Below are 14,671 nucleotides of genomic sequence, written 5' to 3' on the forward strand. Positions count from 1 at the left end.
AAACAGGGCAAAATAATAATCGGTAATCGGTGAAGAGAGGATGATTGGGAAATACAGGCATTCAATATTCTACTCTTTTAACGTTTTTTTGTAAGTTGGAAATGTTTCAAAATACAAAGCTGGGGGGCCAGGGAAGAGTTAAAAGGTAACCAAGTATAAAAGAATCACCAGTGCAGTTTTCTATGCATTTCAGAAAGAGGCACATAGTTGAGGTACAGAGACCATCATCTCTATTCCATACCTGTTCAGATACAGATAATAACAGGGAACAAATGGGAACTAAAAGAATAAAATAACTACGCTGTGAGCAAGTTAGAGCTTTATGAAAATGCTAATGCTAACCAATACTTTTTAAATAATTTAAGACAAAGCAACATAGGTATTGGTTGGTGTGGAAATCTTTATGTTACAAGTACATTCAGTAAAACATTTTGACTGAAGGTCAATAAATTTTCCCATCCCACCTATATCTCTCTTGGCTGATACAAAGATCAAATGAGATCATGCGCACAGAAGTGCTCAGTTTATTAAACCTAGCACCATTTTTGGTTACTCTTGTCTATAATTGGTGTTCCCCAATTTTGTAGTCAATACAGCACCAACAATTCTTGAAAACACTGTCAGTGTTGATTATGAATGATTCCCCTTCACTCTATTAGGCACTTTGTCTAGGTACTTGTTATGCAACAATTTGTAACAGTGTGCTTTTAACAACTGAAAATTGTAACAGCTTGAAACTCATCAGACACACTAATGCAAAAACCTTGCTATGAATCAAAAGCAAAGTTCACTTAGAGGTTCCAACAAAAAGCCACATTTACAGTTTTTACAACAAAGAGAACATTCTTGGAACTGGACATCAAACTAAAATGTCTAAGAAGAAAAAGACAGGATATGCCAAGATGTACATTACTTCACACACACAGGGCAGCTTAGACAAAGTATTCTAGCAGATGAAAGAAGATAATCACACCCACTAGGATGGCTATAATTAATAAGAGATGGACTATAACAAATGTTGGTGAGGATGCAGAGAAACTAGGAAGCCTTATACACCAATAGGGAGCAAGTAAAATGGTGCAGGTGCTTTAGAAAACAGTTTGGCAGGGGCGCCTGGGTGGCGCAGTCGGTTAAGCGTCCGACTTCAGCCAGGTCACGATCTCGCGGTCCGTGAGTTCGAGCCCCGCGTCAGGCTCTGGGCTGATGGCTCGGAGCCTGGAGCCTGTTTCCGATTCTGTGTCTCCCTCTCTCTCTGCCCCTCCCCCGTTCATGCTCTGTCTCTCTCTGTCCCAAAAATAAAAATTAAAAAATGTTGAAAAAAAAAAAAAAAAAAAGAAAACAGTTTGGCAGTTTCTCAAAATGTTAAACGCAAAGTTACCATATGACCGAGTAATTCCATTCATATATATATATATATATATATATATATATATATATATATATATACATACACACACACACACACACACACACACACACACACACCCAGGAGAAATGAAAACACATGTCCATGCAAAAACATGTACATCTATTTTCATAGCAGCATTATCCAATATATGCCAAGAAGTGGACGCACCCAAATGTCCATCAACGGATGAACAGATAAACAAAATGTGGTATATTTACTCACTGGAACATTATTTAGCCATAAAAACGAATGAAGTACTGATACATGCTACAACATGGACGAACCTTGAAAACATGATGTTAAGTGAAAATTGCCAAACACAAAAGACCACATATTGTATGATTCCATTCATGGAATCCAGAAATGTCCAGAATGGGAAAATCTGTACGGATGGGAAGTGGATCAGTAGTTCCCTGGAGCTGCCGGTGGAGGGAATCAGGAGTGAAGGCTGATGAGCATGAGGTTTCTTTTTGGGGTCATGAAAATGTGGTCAGATCAGATAGTGGCCGTGGCTGCACAATTCTGTGACTGTATTAAAAACCACCAAATTATACTTTAAAAGAGTAACTTTTGCAGTATGTGAATTTCATCTCAATAAATCTGTTATTTTAAAAAAAAAAAAAAAAAATCTAGCGCCCATACCCTTCAAATAAGCAAAGGACATAAAAAGACAATTCACAGAATAAAAAATATAAATGACCAGTTACTGTACAAAGAATTTAAACAGTTGTGAGCAAATAAACTTTAAAAACAAAATATAAAGACAAGAATGGGTTTTATGATCTAAGCCAAAGCAAAGGATAAAAGGATATAAGCAGAGAAAATGACCAAGTTCTGTTTTATTCTGAAGGACCAAAAAGCTACTAAAACCCACAAGCAGCAAATAAGAATAAGTGAAGTTATTCTTAGTTGTAGAAGAGTTGAAGAATTATCTTAGTTGTATCATGGAGACATATGAAGACCTTGGAGACTAACAGGGTAGTGGGAAAGTTTCCAACAATCCAAGCATTAAGACTACGGCAGCCAAAGACCTCAGGGAATGGAGATTTTCTGTCACAGACAAATGTCTTTCGCAGAAGGATGAGGGGAGACAGACTGTCCTCAGACTTAAAAGGTGAGGGTAGATAAAGTAAGGGGGGGGGGGGAGGGGGGGAAGGAACAGGAAAAAACCAACCTCCTGCCCAAGCTCTGCCATCAAGGTGCCATCAATTTACCGGAGGGTGAGACTTGAGGGTTTTCACAGCAAGGCATCCCCAAAACCTCTCAAGGATGAACTGCATGCCAGTGAGGCAATGTGACCCAGAGAGAAAAAGGCAACATGGGTCCTGGGAAAAGCAGAGATGGACAAACGGCCTGGTGAGTGAGAGCTCCTCAAAGCTGGGACCAAAAGGGATTATTAAACACCCCACCTACCAGCGCTCCTGGGACCATGATGATGGACAACAGACCATGGACTAAGAGTTGCAGGGACTTCTGGGGGAGGAGCACGTCAGCCCAGGAGGCAAGAAATTAATAAATATCCTTCCCTGCACTCCTGGGAAAGGAAATGCTTAGAATGACAAACACAGAAACAGGATGTGGACTGAGAGTTCACCAATGGACCTAGATAATTGTGAAATTATAAGAATTTACGGAAAATGTGCTATTTGAACTTTCTGGGTGACTTAGATGGCAGTCGAATGAAAGCACCCTCTAGAACTTGGGAGGCAACACTGGTGTGTATCCATAACCGGCATGTGGACACCATATATGCTGGATGCCCACCCAACACTTGATTCCACACAAACACATCACTTCCAGCTAGAAGACTGGGTCTTCCAAAACGAATTGTGGAGAAAAAACAGATGATCCAGGCTCTACAAACTTCTCTGGAACAACCCTACATCTGTGTACTCTAGGTCACTCCCAGGGATAAGCTCATTTAATTATAAACCTGACTTGCCATATGACCTACAGACCCAAGGAGCCAAGCCATGACCACATCAATAAAAGGTAAGCCTAATTTATCTGTCTACAATATGAGGACACCACTTAAGACTGTGAAAGCCTAGGGATTCCTCAGTGGCTCAACTGGTTAAACATCCAACTTCAGCTCAGGTCGATCTCGTGGTTTGTGAGTTCAAGCCCCACATCAGGCTCTCTGCTGCCAGTACAGCTTTGGGTCCTCTGTCCCCCCTCCCCGTCCCTCCTCAGCTTGAGTGGGCTCTCTCTCTCTCTCAAAAATAAATAAACATTAAAAAAAAAAAAAAAAAAAAAAAAAGACTGCGAAAGCCTAGAAGGGAATCCTTAGATCTTCACAGACCCATGGCAGCTTTAGCCTAGAGGAGAAAAGGAGGTTACCCTATGGCAAGCATGACTGGCTGAGAGAAGACTGAAATGAAGTTCAGAAGAACTATGTGGCAAGGTAAGAACAAAACTTAGGACTGGTTGTGTGAACTGGGAAACCTTATATTAGTCCTCACCTTGCTTATCTTTGTACTTTGCTCTGTCCACTAGGAAAGTCAGTATTTCCTGCCTCTAACCACATGCATCTCCATTTAGTGTCTCTTACAGACACAGTGAAGGACTGCAGGCTTTGAAAGACACTTCCATAGCTAAGATAATATCTAGTACAATGTAGATTTTTGCATATCCACAGAAAAAAATAATACAACAAAACAATCAGCATGTCTTATTGAAGACACTGTTATTCCTCTGTTTAACATTGTTCTGGAGATACTAATCAATGCAATTAGATAACATAAACATTTAGAGGCATAACCATTGGAAAAGAAAGGATTGAAATCTCTACAGGTGACACGATAGTATATCTGAGCCTAAAGGAAGCAATGATAAAAGTAACTCAAACAATAAGACTTTAGCAAAGTAGCAGGAAAACATGCAGAAATCAGCACTATTCATTTACATGAATAATAACCAATTAGAAGATATAATGTATAAGAAAATTCTATTTATAACGGTAACAACAACAACAAAAGATAAAACACTTAGGAATAAACTCTACAAGAAATGTTCAAAACTTATACGAAGAAAACCATAGACCTTTCCCCAAAGACACAAAAGTTGATTTAAGAAAATGAAAAAACATTGCTTGTTCTAGGTTAAGATGTCTCCAACACCATCAAGAAATCAGTTCTAAGTTAAATCATAAGTTTAATGCAATCTCAATAAAAATAGCAATGATCTTTTTAATGAATGGACTTAGAAAAATTGACACCGAAGTGCATATGGAAAAATACAACACGCAAGAACAGCAAGGACGACACAGAAGAGGACAAGTTATAATGGGGCATAGACCTACCAGATATTAAATCATATACAACGCCCCCATGATTAAACCAGTATGGTACTGGTGCATAAACAGTTCAACAGAGTAAAATACACCCAACTCCATAAAAATTCTAGTATATGACAAAGGGAGCCAAGATTTTTAAAAACTAAATGGCACTGGGACAACTAGAGAGCCATGTAGAAAATGATAACATTATACCCATTCCTCACACCATAAACGTAAATGTACTCCAAATGGGTCAGAAAACTAAATGCGGAAAATGAAACTATAAGAATACCGGAAGGCGGCATGGGTGAATTCCTCTACAACCTGAGGATAAGGAATGACTCTCTAATGATGATGAAAAATTCAGATGCAAAAAATTTAAGATTAATATATTTAACTACACAAGAACAGACTTTCACACGTCCAAAAAACCCTGTAAGCAATGCCAAAGATGAGTGGGCAAAGTATCTGCAACATACATCAAAGTTACATGGTTAACAATCTTTTTTTGCTTTTAATTTTTTTAATATTTATTTTTGAGAGAGAGTGCGAGCACAAGTGAGCAGGGGAGGGGCAGAGGGAGAAGGAGATACAGAATGTGAAGCGAGCTCCAGGCTTTTAGCTGTCAGCACAGAGCCCGACATGGGGCTTGAACCCACGAACCATGAGATCATGACCTAAGCCAAAGTCGACGATTAACCGACTGAGCCACCCAGGTGCCCCTAAATGGTTAACATTCTTAAATAAAGAGAACTTTTAAAACCTGAGGGAAAAAGACCAAAAATTACTTAAAAAGTAGGTAAATAACATGAACATTTAATTTTTAAATGTAAAAAAAATGACCCTTTAATGTACAAAAAGATGTTCAATTTACAAATTAAAACTATACTGAGATACCATTTCTCACCTATTAGATTGGCAGAAATTCAAAAACTTGACAATATAGTCCATTGAGGCTGTGGAACTCTTACACATTGCTGGAAGGTATTCAAAATAGTAGAGTTCCATTAAGAAGAGGAATTTGTCAATATCTAACAAATCTTATATATGCATTTATCCTGAATATTTACCTCCAACAATACAAAGACACACATATGTAAAGATTTTCATTATAACATTATTTATAATTGAAAAATATTGGAAATTACTTAAACGTCCAAGTACAGGACATAGGTTGAATACGCCATGGAATATTCTGCAGTTAAGAAAAAAAAAGTAATTTGTTTTAATTTATGTGTATTATTTTTTTCAAATGACTACTAAATCTTTAGGACATAAATAATTATTAAATTGTCTGGGCCTATTTAATAAACTGTTAGGTGTTTCTTTTGACCTAGGGATGCTGTGAAAAAATTATTGATATGACAAGGATGTCATGAACTAAAGATTCTGATAAAGGCCTGTGAAGGTTTTTGTTGTTGTTGTTAATGTTTATTTTTGAAAGAGACAGAGAGAGACAGAGACAGAGTGTGAGCAGGGGAGGGGCAGAGAGGGAGAAACAGTCTCTGAAGCAGGCTCCAGGCTTTGAGCTGTCAGCACAGAGCCTGATGTGGGGCTTGGACTCATGAGCTTTGAGATGATGACCTGAGCCAAAGTCAGATGCTTAACCTACTGAGCCACCCAGGTGCCCCTTGTGAAGGCTTTTAAGAGTATATTTATGTATGTACCTATGAGGTTACTATGGACTGTGATCAACAAAATTTACAATAGACTAATGAAGGCACTGTCCATAGTGGTAAGTGCTATGTTAGATTTTACGGCAGCACATAATAGGAGGAACCAGCCCAGTCTTGAAAGTTCCTGGGGTTCTTATTTGATTGGTTGGTTGGTTGGTTTCCTGTTGTTTGAGGGATGAGATCAAGAGAAAGAATCTAATCAAGATACTAAACTGAGTGCTGGAAGATAAGTAGGCATTACTAAACTGGAATAAGGAGGAATGGCTAAAAGTAACTACGGAAGAGGAAATGGAGGACTAGGAAAACGCTAGCATTCAAGAAGCCTGGTATTGCTGGAACAGAATACCCTGCAAGAGAAGAGATGAGGCTAGAGAGTTAGGTAAGGAGTAGGTCTTGAGAATTTTTTATATGAGATTTAGGGATAAAAGGAGTTTGGATTTTGTTAATGGGCAAGAAAGAGCTGCGAAAGGGCTTAAAGTAGGGGAGTGTCATAACTGCTCTAACCAAGTGTGGAGAAAAGATGGAGGTGGGGTGGCACCAAGAGGCTAACAGGCTGCTGCAATAATCCAGAACGGACCTAGACAGGGCAGCTGAACTAAAGTATTTGCAATCAGTAGTGGGCAACCTCCATTTTCAATCAGTTACTATGCCAGCTACTCAACTGCGTTAGAAAGCAGGGATCCTGTGGCTTAGATGACTACAATCGTGATGTTTGTCGAAACCGGGGATCTTTGCCCACCCTTCACAATGCATCTGGGAGTAGAAGTCATTTCATAATCCTACTATGTCTTATTCTCCAACACAACATTGTCAAACCCTGACCTTTAGTTTCAATAAGTGAATTCGGCAACCCAACTGGACCTCAGATTTCAAAGAGATTGTGTGTGTCACAATTCTAACTGTGAATTCTAACTGTGAAGGCCTTTAAGAATAATATCACAATATTTTATGTCAGCTTGCTGTTTTTGGCTTGCACAGACTACAATCTTGATGTTGAGCAACTATACCTTTGGGTATAATTATATCAGAGATTTAAATTCTCTTCTAAAGTGTATTCCTGTGACTCTTAAAACTCATGGAGCTTTAATTTCATTTTTTTCTATATGGTAGCCAAATCCTTATGAGTGTCATAAGGTAGTAAAAAAGGTGTCTCAGATGTAAAGAAAAAAAGAAAAACTATTACTAATGGGGACTGGAGAATGAGCCATATTTTACTTAGAGCTACATACTTTTTTTTTTTTTTTTTTTTTTAAACCAAGAGATGAACACATCCTTGAAATCAAGCCCATTAAAAGTGCATCTTTTGAGGGGCGCCTGGGTGGCTCAGTTGGTTAAGCGTCCGACTTCGGCTCAGGTCATGATCTCATGGTTCGTGAGTTCGAGCCCTGCGTCAGGCTCTGTGCTGACAGCTCAGAGCCTGGAGTCTGTTTCAGATTCTGTGTCTCCCTCTTTCTCTGACCCTCCCCTGTTCATGCTCTCTCTCTCTCTCTCTCTCTCTGTCTCAAAAATAAATAAATGTTAAAAAAAAATTTTTTTTAAAAAGTGCATTTTTTGAAAGGAAAAAGAAATGCACAGGCTGGGAAAGGGTGAATAGCAATTAGACCCTTACAAGAGTTCTGCCACCTTTAAGCCTCTACACTAAACCCAAAGAGAAAACGATATATGGTCCGAAATGGTAAAAACAGACCCAAGACAACCCTGCCTCTTTTACCATTCTTCCCAATTCCCCTACAACCTCCCCCACCCCAACCTCCTTTAATGAAAGAACTGAAAAACAAGATTTCAGGAAAGGCCACTACAAAATAGGTTTTCCATAGTCCTCTCAAGTAGGGATTATTCAGGTACTTCAGAGGTAAAAAAGCGGTATCAACACCACTGTTGAGTTCCTAATACTCTACTCCTCCAGGGCACCTATCCGAACAATATCCAACCATTTTTTCATCATGGCATACACAGCAGATGAGAACACTGTATTTGCAGGCACGCTGGAAATAAACAGTGGTAACCCCAGGACCCACTGGATGGCCAAGAGTGCTGAAGGGCCCATTATCTTCACATTCCTGAAGCTCAGCTCAATCAGAATCTTGTTTTTCCTCAGCCTTTTAGGATTAATTGCAATATGCAATGCTCTCAGAATTCATTACTTTCAAATCCAGATTCTAATAATTACCAGCTACTAGCCTCCAGCCAATAATAACTTCACTTAGTCTTAGTAAAGTACGGCAAAACTGCCTATCTTACAAAGGTACTGTGGAGATTTAAAAATAATATAACTAAAGCTCTTAACATAGCGCTTGGCAGGCAATCAATGTATACGGATTTATTACCAAGAGGGTTGTTGAATTAAAATAGAAAAATCTGACCTCTGTATAGTGGTGATGTTTCGGAGATAAGAAACTGCAGGCTTCCCTCACCTTAGTGTCTGAGAGTTAAAACATTTTATAAAACAATAAAAACCATAAACTGTCTCCCTACTTCTTCCAAATCATAATCTTTTCCCTCCTTAAAAATATCATTGTATTCTAAAAGTGACTGTCCTTGCCCTCCATCCACTAAGGAATACAAGTGTGTAGAACACTGATACACATACAAGAAGTGATTCTGGTACATTTATTTATGTTCTGCAGAAGCTGAGCTGGAAAACCAGTGCAGGACCGCCACCAGACAATTGGAGGGGAAAGAAGATATCAGCACTTTTTTTTTTTTTTTTTGGACCTCCCTAAAGTGAAAATAACCCTACCCTCTAGAGACAAAAACTCTCCCCATAAACAAATGTAGACAAGATTCTTCCCTATAAGTAGGCCCTTTCTCCCTGAGAGCCCTGCAAAGAAGTGTTGTATGAACTACTTCAAAATAAGTGATACAAATGATTGCACATTCAGCAGTCACACTAGAGAACACCTGGATCTCTGAAAAGAAATGTGGAAGTGCCTACTGGTAAATCATGCCAAGGTCATACCAGGATGTCAGAGGATTTCATGTACCCATGGGAGAAATAAGCCACTGTAACCAATTCTGTGACGTACCATGTTTTCCAAACAGTGGTGACTCCCAATTTCCTCTTTCTGATTAAGACGGGGAACAGTTATCAACTCCAAACATAAACTTACTGTCACTAGAAAATCTCTTAATAACTCTGGACACACATGCTTAAGTAGTAAGTATTTAAGACTGGAATACAACAAGTTATTATAATGCCTAATCACAATAGCCCAAATATAATTTTAACCTTTCAGGGGAGGACAGTTTTGGAAGGACAGCAAAGGATTCTTCTTGAATCGTCCTTTAACCCTGCTAAAAAAACATTAAGACAAAGCAAAGTCTGTATGTGCCAAGAAACTAGAACACAAACAAAAACCCCAACAAAATAAATGTTTCCTGAGGCAACAACTGTGGGATCACCTACACATTCATTCAGTGGAAATATGGGAATAACTTCTTTGTTCCAGGGACATAGCATGGGAACACATGGATGCATAAGACATGGTTCCTGCCCTGAAAAAATTCAAAGTCTAAAAATAATGTCTGAAGAGTCACAAGTCATTTTATAGTAATATTGTATTAATAGAGACAGACCCACATAAACGAGTAAGATACATTTAAATACATTAAAAAAGAAGCTAAAAAAAAGCCTTCTGCGAGTTTACTAACAAATTTTGTTATCCGAGTTTGGGAACACGATTAAAGTTGTACTGTACTTTCACGACAAGAATTAACTTATGACACACGTTTTATAAAGCTCCCCCTCCCCCAACCAAACACAATTTGTAAATTGGGTGCTTTTCAGCTTGACACGTAGGGCGTGGCACTGGAGTTCTCACACAACCCTAAAGACACTTGGATAAGCTCTCACAAGTCTGGACGTTCAGGTTTCCCAGCAAAGGCCAGTTAACTCCCTAATTCTCCTTCAACCTTGAAACAACACTGCCACCTCTCTGTGCTGTCATCCCTGCCCACTTACACATATATACCCAGCCTAAAGCATACAAATCACATCTTCCACTCCTGGAAAACCTTAAGGAAAGAACCACGAAGGAAACACCCCCTCGCTCAACATCTATATTCTCTTCTTCGTTTTCGAGGCTGGATTACCCTAATATGGGTAAACCAGTGCAGTTCAATGCGGAGCATCTAATGACTTCAGTCTGAAAAAGCCATTCCTTAGACTGGCACAAAACCTTGGCGGAGATGCTTAAAAAGCAACTGCTCTGGTACACGCGAGGACTGGAAGAAAGGGAAGGAGGGGAGAGGGGCGGAGTGAGGCGCGGGGACTGCGGCGGTGGCGATGGGTCCCCCCAGGTCGCGGGCACCGCCCAGGCGGGGACCTCGGCGCGGCGGGCCAGAGATGCGGGGTGACCTTCCGACGAGGCCAACTCAAGGAGGTGCTGGGCTCGGAGGACCGCGCCGCAGCCGCCGGCTCTCGGGCGTACACTCGCCCGCACAGCAGCGAACACCGCGCCCCGGATTCCAGCCTGGGCTCGTCCCCGGGCAGAACGCGGCACTTGCAATCTCCGCGTCCGGGCCCTGAGCCTCGGCCTCGGCCGGCCGCCGCCCGGACACACCCCCGCCGCCGCCGCCCCAGCGGCCCCAACCTCTCCCGGGGCGGCCCGGGCAGGCATCGCTCACCTGCACCGCAAGCCGGTCTGCCGCCCCGCGGGCTCCGGAAGCCGCGGCTGAGCTGGCTTCGGCCGGAGAGAGCTCAGCCCTGGTCGTCTGGGAGGTTCCCCGCCGCGAGAGGCAGAAGGACGAGTCCGACGGGCGGCGGCGGAGCCTGGGCGGCAGGAGGAGGAGGAGGACTAGGGGCGCTCCGCTCTCCAGAGATCCACCCTCCTCCTGGCCGCTCTGCAGCAGCCGCCGCAGATCACTTCCGGGGCGCTGGGAAGCGGGGCGGGGCCGGCTGGGGAGTAACTTCCTGTTCGCGAGCGGAGAAGGGGGGTGTTGGGGCCGGAGCTGGAGAACAATGGCCAGGAGGGCGCGGGCTAGCAGGCGTCCACCCTCTGCGTGCCGAGGGCGGGCTGCGCTGCCCTTTGGACGGCCCCACACCCGACTCCCCGCGTCCGGCGAGGTGGAGTCGCCTCCCGGGGGCCCGGGAGTGGCCGCGGGCCCCGCGGAGGTTCCCGGATCTCAGCGTCGGCGCCGCGACGTCCTTGTCTCTCTTCTGGGGACCGGGAGGGGGTTCCCGGGGAAGGAGGGGAAAGCGAGGCCGCCATCTTGCTTCCGGGGGCAGCCGCTTCTCCCTGGCTGTCCTAGGGTGGAGGCCGCTCTGTCCTGTGGCCGGGGTTTCCCAAAGGGGAGCTGGCGACGTGGCTCCTCGCGGGCCGAATCCTTGGAGATGGTTTGGTCAGTCTCCTGCCCTGGCTGGAGGGTTTCGGTACCTGCGCTGGGCCTCATATCTATCTGCTGATCCCTGGAGAACTCGCCCCCCGCGGATGGTCTGTGATCTTTTGCTGAGAGCACTTGAACCCCCTGGACACCGCAGGTCTGGTGTCTGGTGTGGCGCTGAGATCAAACGGCGGCTCCGTGTTGTGATTTGGTAGCTTAAGTTAGAAGTAGTTCCACTAAATCTGTTGCTTTATTTGAATCCTTCCACAGGTTCGAAATAGATCTTTTGCCTAACATCCGTTAGCAAATAGAGTCTTATCTCCTGCCATTTATTTATTACCTTTTCTCCACCCCCTCCCCACCCCTATTGAGTACCCACTCCCTGTTTTGCACACCTCGTTCAAGGAATGCCCAGTCTGATGCGCAGACATAAAAGCAATTATGATTGGAAGTGTATATATCAAGGTGTACGGAGGAAAGAATAGATGACCACTAACTGTGTTAGAGTTTCAAGATAAGGGATTTCCCAGCACAAACATAAGAGATGGGATGGCAAATCCAGATCTTAACGAAAAAGACATGCAGCCCAGGGACAGATGATACGTGTTTAGAAGTCTGAGTAGTAATTACAGGGTTTAAAGTTCAAGCCTGGGTTACTGAAAAAAGATGAGTCCGGAGAAGCAGATAGGAACCAAATCGTGAACTGTGTTTCATGTCTTGGTGAGGCCATGGATAGAGGAATGAGCCTGGATAGATTTACAATTTAGGCTGTTGGTGGAGGATGTTAGTTGAGGGGAGGAGTAGGGCAGGAGGGCTTGTAGACAAGGGACGTTACAGAAATCCAGAGAAAGGATAAGGACCATTATGTGAATGGTAGTTGGCATCCAAAAAACATGGATTCCTAAAATATCAGGATGCCAGATCAACTGAATGTAAATGTAATTGCTGAGGGCAGATTCTGGGTAAGGGAACGGAAGTAGCAATAATGATGCCTTGTTTTGGTTTGGGGGGGAGGGTAAAGTTGTAAAAAGGAGATAGTGAATGGCTGGACTCCGGCAGGGGATGTGGAAAAGTGCCATTTGGGACCTGGTGAGTGAAGTACCAGCGGTGCAGTCCAATGGCAGTTGCTACATGTGTCTGGAAGCTCTGAGGGAGATTCTGGGCTGAAGTTAAAAACATCACAGGTTTTGTATCACCACATCCAAGCCCACTGCAGTCTCCCTTTATTGAGCACAGTTTCAAAACCACTTCTTTCATGCTACCTTTTCTTGGGCAAATTGCTGAAATAGAACATTTTTAAAATCCCCCATGCTAATACTCAAATGTTTAATGTTCTTGTAAGGACCAGAAAGGTCAGGCTTACAAGAAACTGAATATGACGATGGTACCTAGTATAGCGTTACAAACTCAAGAGATGAAGTATCATGATTAATTTCACAATTTTTTTTAAAATTTAATCATTGACAATAGTTTATTTATATATTTACTTTTGACATTAGCTTATTTAAAGTGGCCACAGACTAAGGACTGAGGATGATAGGTTGCACAAATATCTGTTGAATGGAGAATTAGAAGAAGGATGACTTCAAGAAGAGTGAGCAGTGGGAACACAATGAAAGACAACCACAAGTTCATTAGTCAGCCTGTCTCAGCTGCTTTTTGGTTGTTCATAGCCATGTTAACCTAGCTGAAAGCAGTCAGAAATAGAATGGATTATTTTGAGCCGAGGCTTCAGAAAGCTACAAATAACAAAAGCCCTATAAATAATAGCTACAGCGGCAAACCAGAGACTAATTATTAGTTTTTACTCAGCATTTTTGAACATAAAAAATGAGGAACTCTCACCTTTAGTTCTTAGATTATTCAAATACATTATTCTCAGTCTTTCTAGAATAGAAATACATGTAGGTGTTTTAAACCACTGTATAATGGATACCATAGTGAACTGGAAATGAGAACAATGACCTCAAGTCCCTTTTTTGTTCTTTGCTCACCATATGACCCTAGCAAAGTCACTTAACCTCTCCCTGCCCTAGTTTTTGACTGTAAAATAGAAATAATAATAGCCTTCTACTGGCCTGCCTCTCAGAGATATAAGAAATAACAAATTAATACTTTAAAAGCTCTTTGAGGTACTTGGATGAAAGGGTATGATTGTAACTACATATTATTAATAATTAGCACTAATATCCTGAAGAACTCATGAGCATTCCTAAATTTGTTGCCTGAGCAACTCAACATGAAGGATTCTGTTTTTGAAATGGGTTTCGATTAAAAAAAAAAAAAATAGGGTTAGATTTCTTTTTGACTTATGTGTTTAATTTTTATTATTTATGATCAAACCTTATGTGTTAAATACAGTATGAGTAAAAAGTAAAAGAAATTTTAGTAACTACAGTCCTAGATTCACTGCTGTTATAGCTAATATATGCTTTGGGAGGATGTATAGGTAGGTATGCTTTTGTCGGAATCTTGTTTAGAAATAAATGATTAGTTTACTGCAGTCATTTAACTGGAATTTTCTATGAAAGCATTACTCATGTCCCTATAGAATAATAAGAATTTGACATGCAATTCCATGGTTGTCTGAAACATGAAACATTCCTGTGAATCTTCTGTCATTTCCATCATTATTTAATCAGAAACACAAAATAAAATGTATAGGCCTGTGAACTTTTGTCCAATGTCTATCCTTAAAGTAGATGAAATTTTGCCCATTAGATTAGTGGCTTCGGTATTTTTTTCGAAAGGTATATGCATATATAAACACATTTAAACATATTCATGGCAATATAATGTGCACATTTTATGCACACGCTCATTACCTGCCAATTCATGAAAATATTAATGTACAATAAGTACAGGTATAGGAGCAACTGTTAACAACAAAAGCTTCTTTGGGTGTATTGGCCAGATAAGAAAGCAGTTGGTTATTAGCAATTTGTCACTATTGATGGGAAAGAAATTCAGAATACATGTTTATCATTA

The 14,671-nt window shown here is 41.5% G+C and overlaps 1 protein-coding gene across 1 annotated transcript in view; it reads right to left on the minus strand.

Annotated features, from left to right (window-relative positions):
* RALA (RAS like proto-oncogene A) overlaps positions 1-11,101 on the minus strand; it is a 72,946-nt gene extending 61,845 nt beyond the window's left edge. The window contains exon 1 of the mRNA XM_019451105.2: positions 10,988-11,101. The gene's annotated coding sequence lies outside the window, so the exon portion shown is untranslated. The remainder of the gene's footprint in view (positions 1-10,987) is intronic.
* Positions 11,102-14,671: the final 3,570 nt, after the last annotated feature.

This window comes from Panthera pardus, unplaced genomic scaffold, assembly GCF_024362965.1.
Source record: "Panthera pardus isolate Hobbes unplaced genomic scaffold, ASM2436296v1 HiC_scaffold_8, whole genome shotgun sequence".
In the NCBI taxonomy this organism is placed as follows: Eukaryota; Metazoa; Chordata; class Mammalia; order Carnivora; family Felidae; genus Panthera; species Panthera pardus.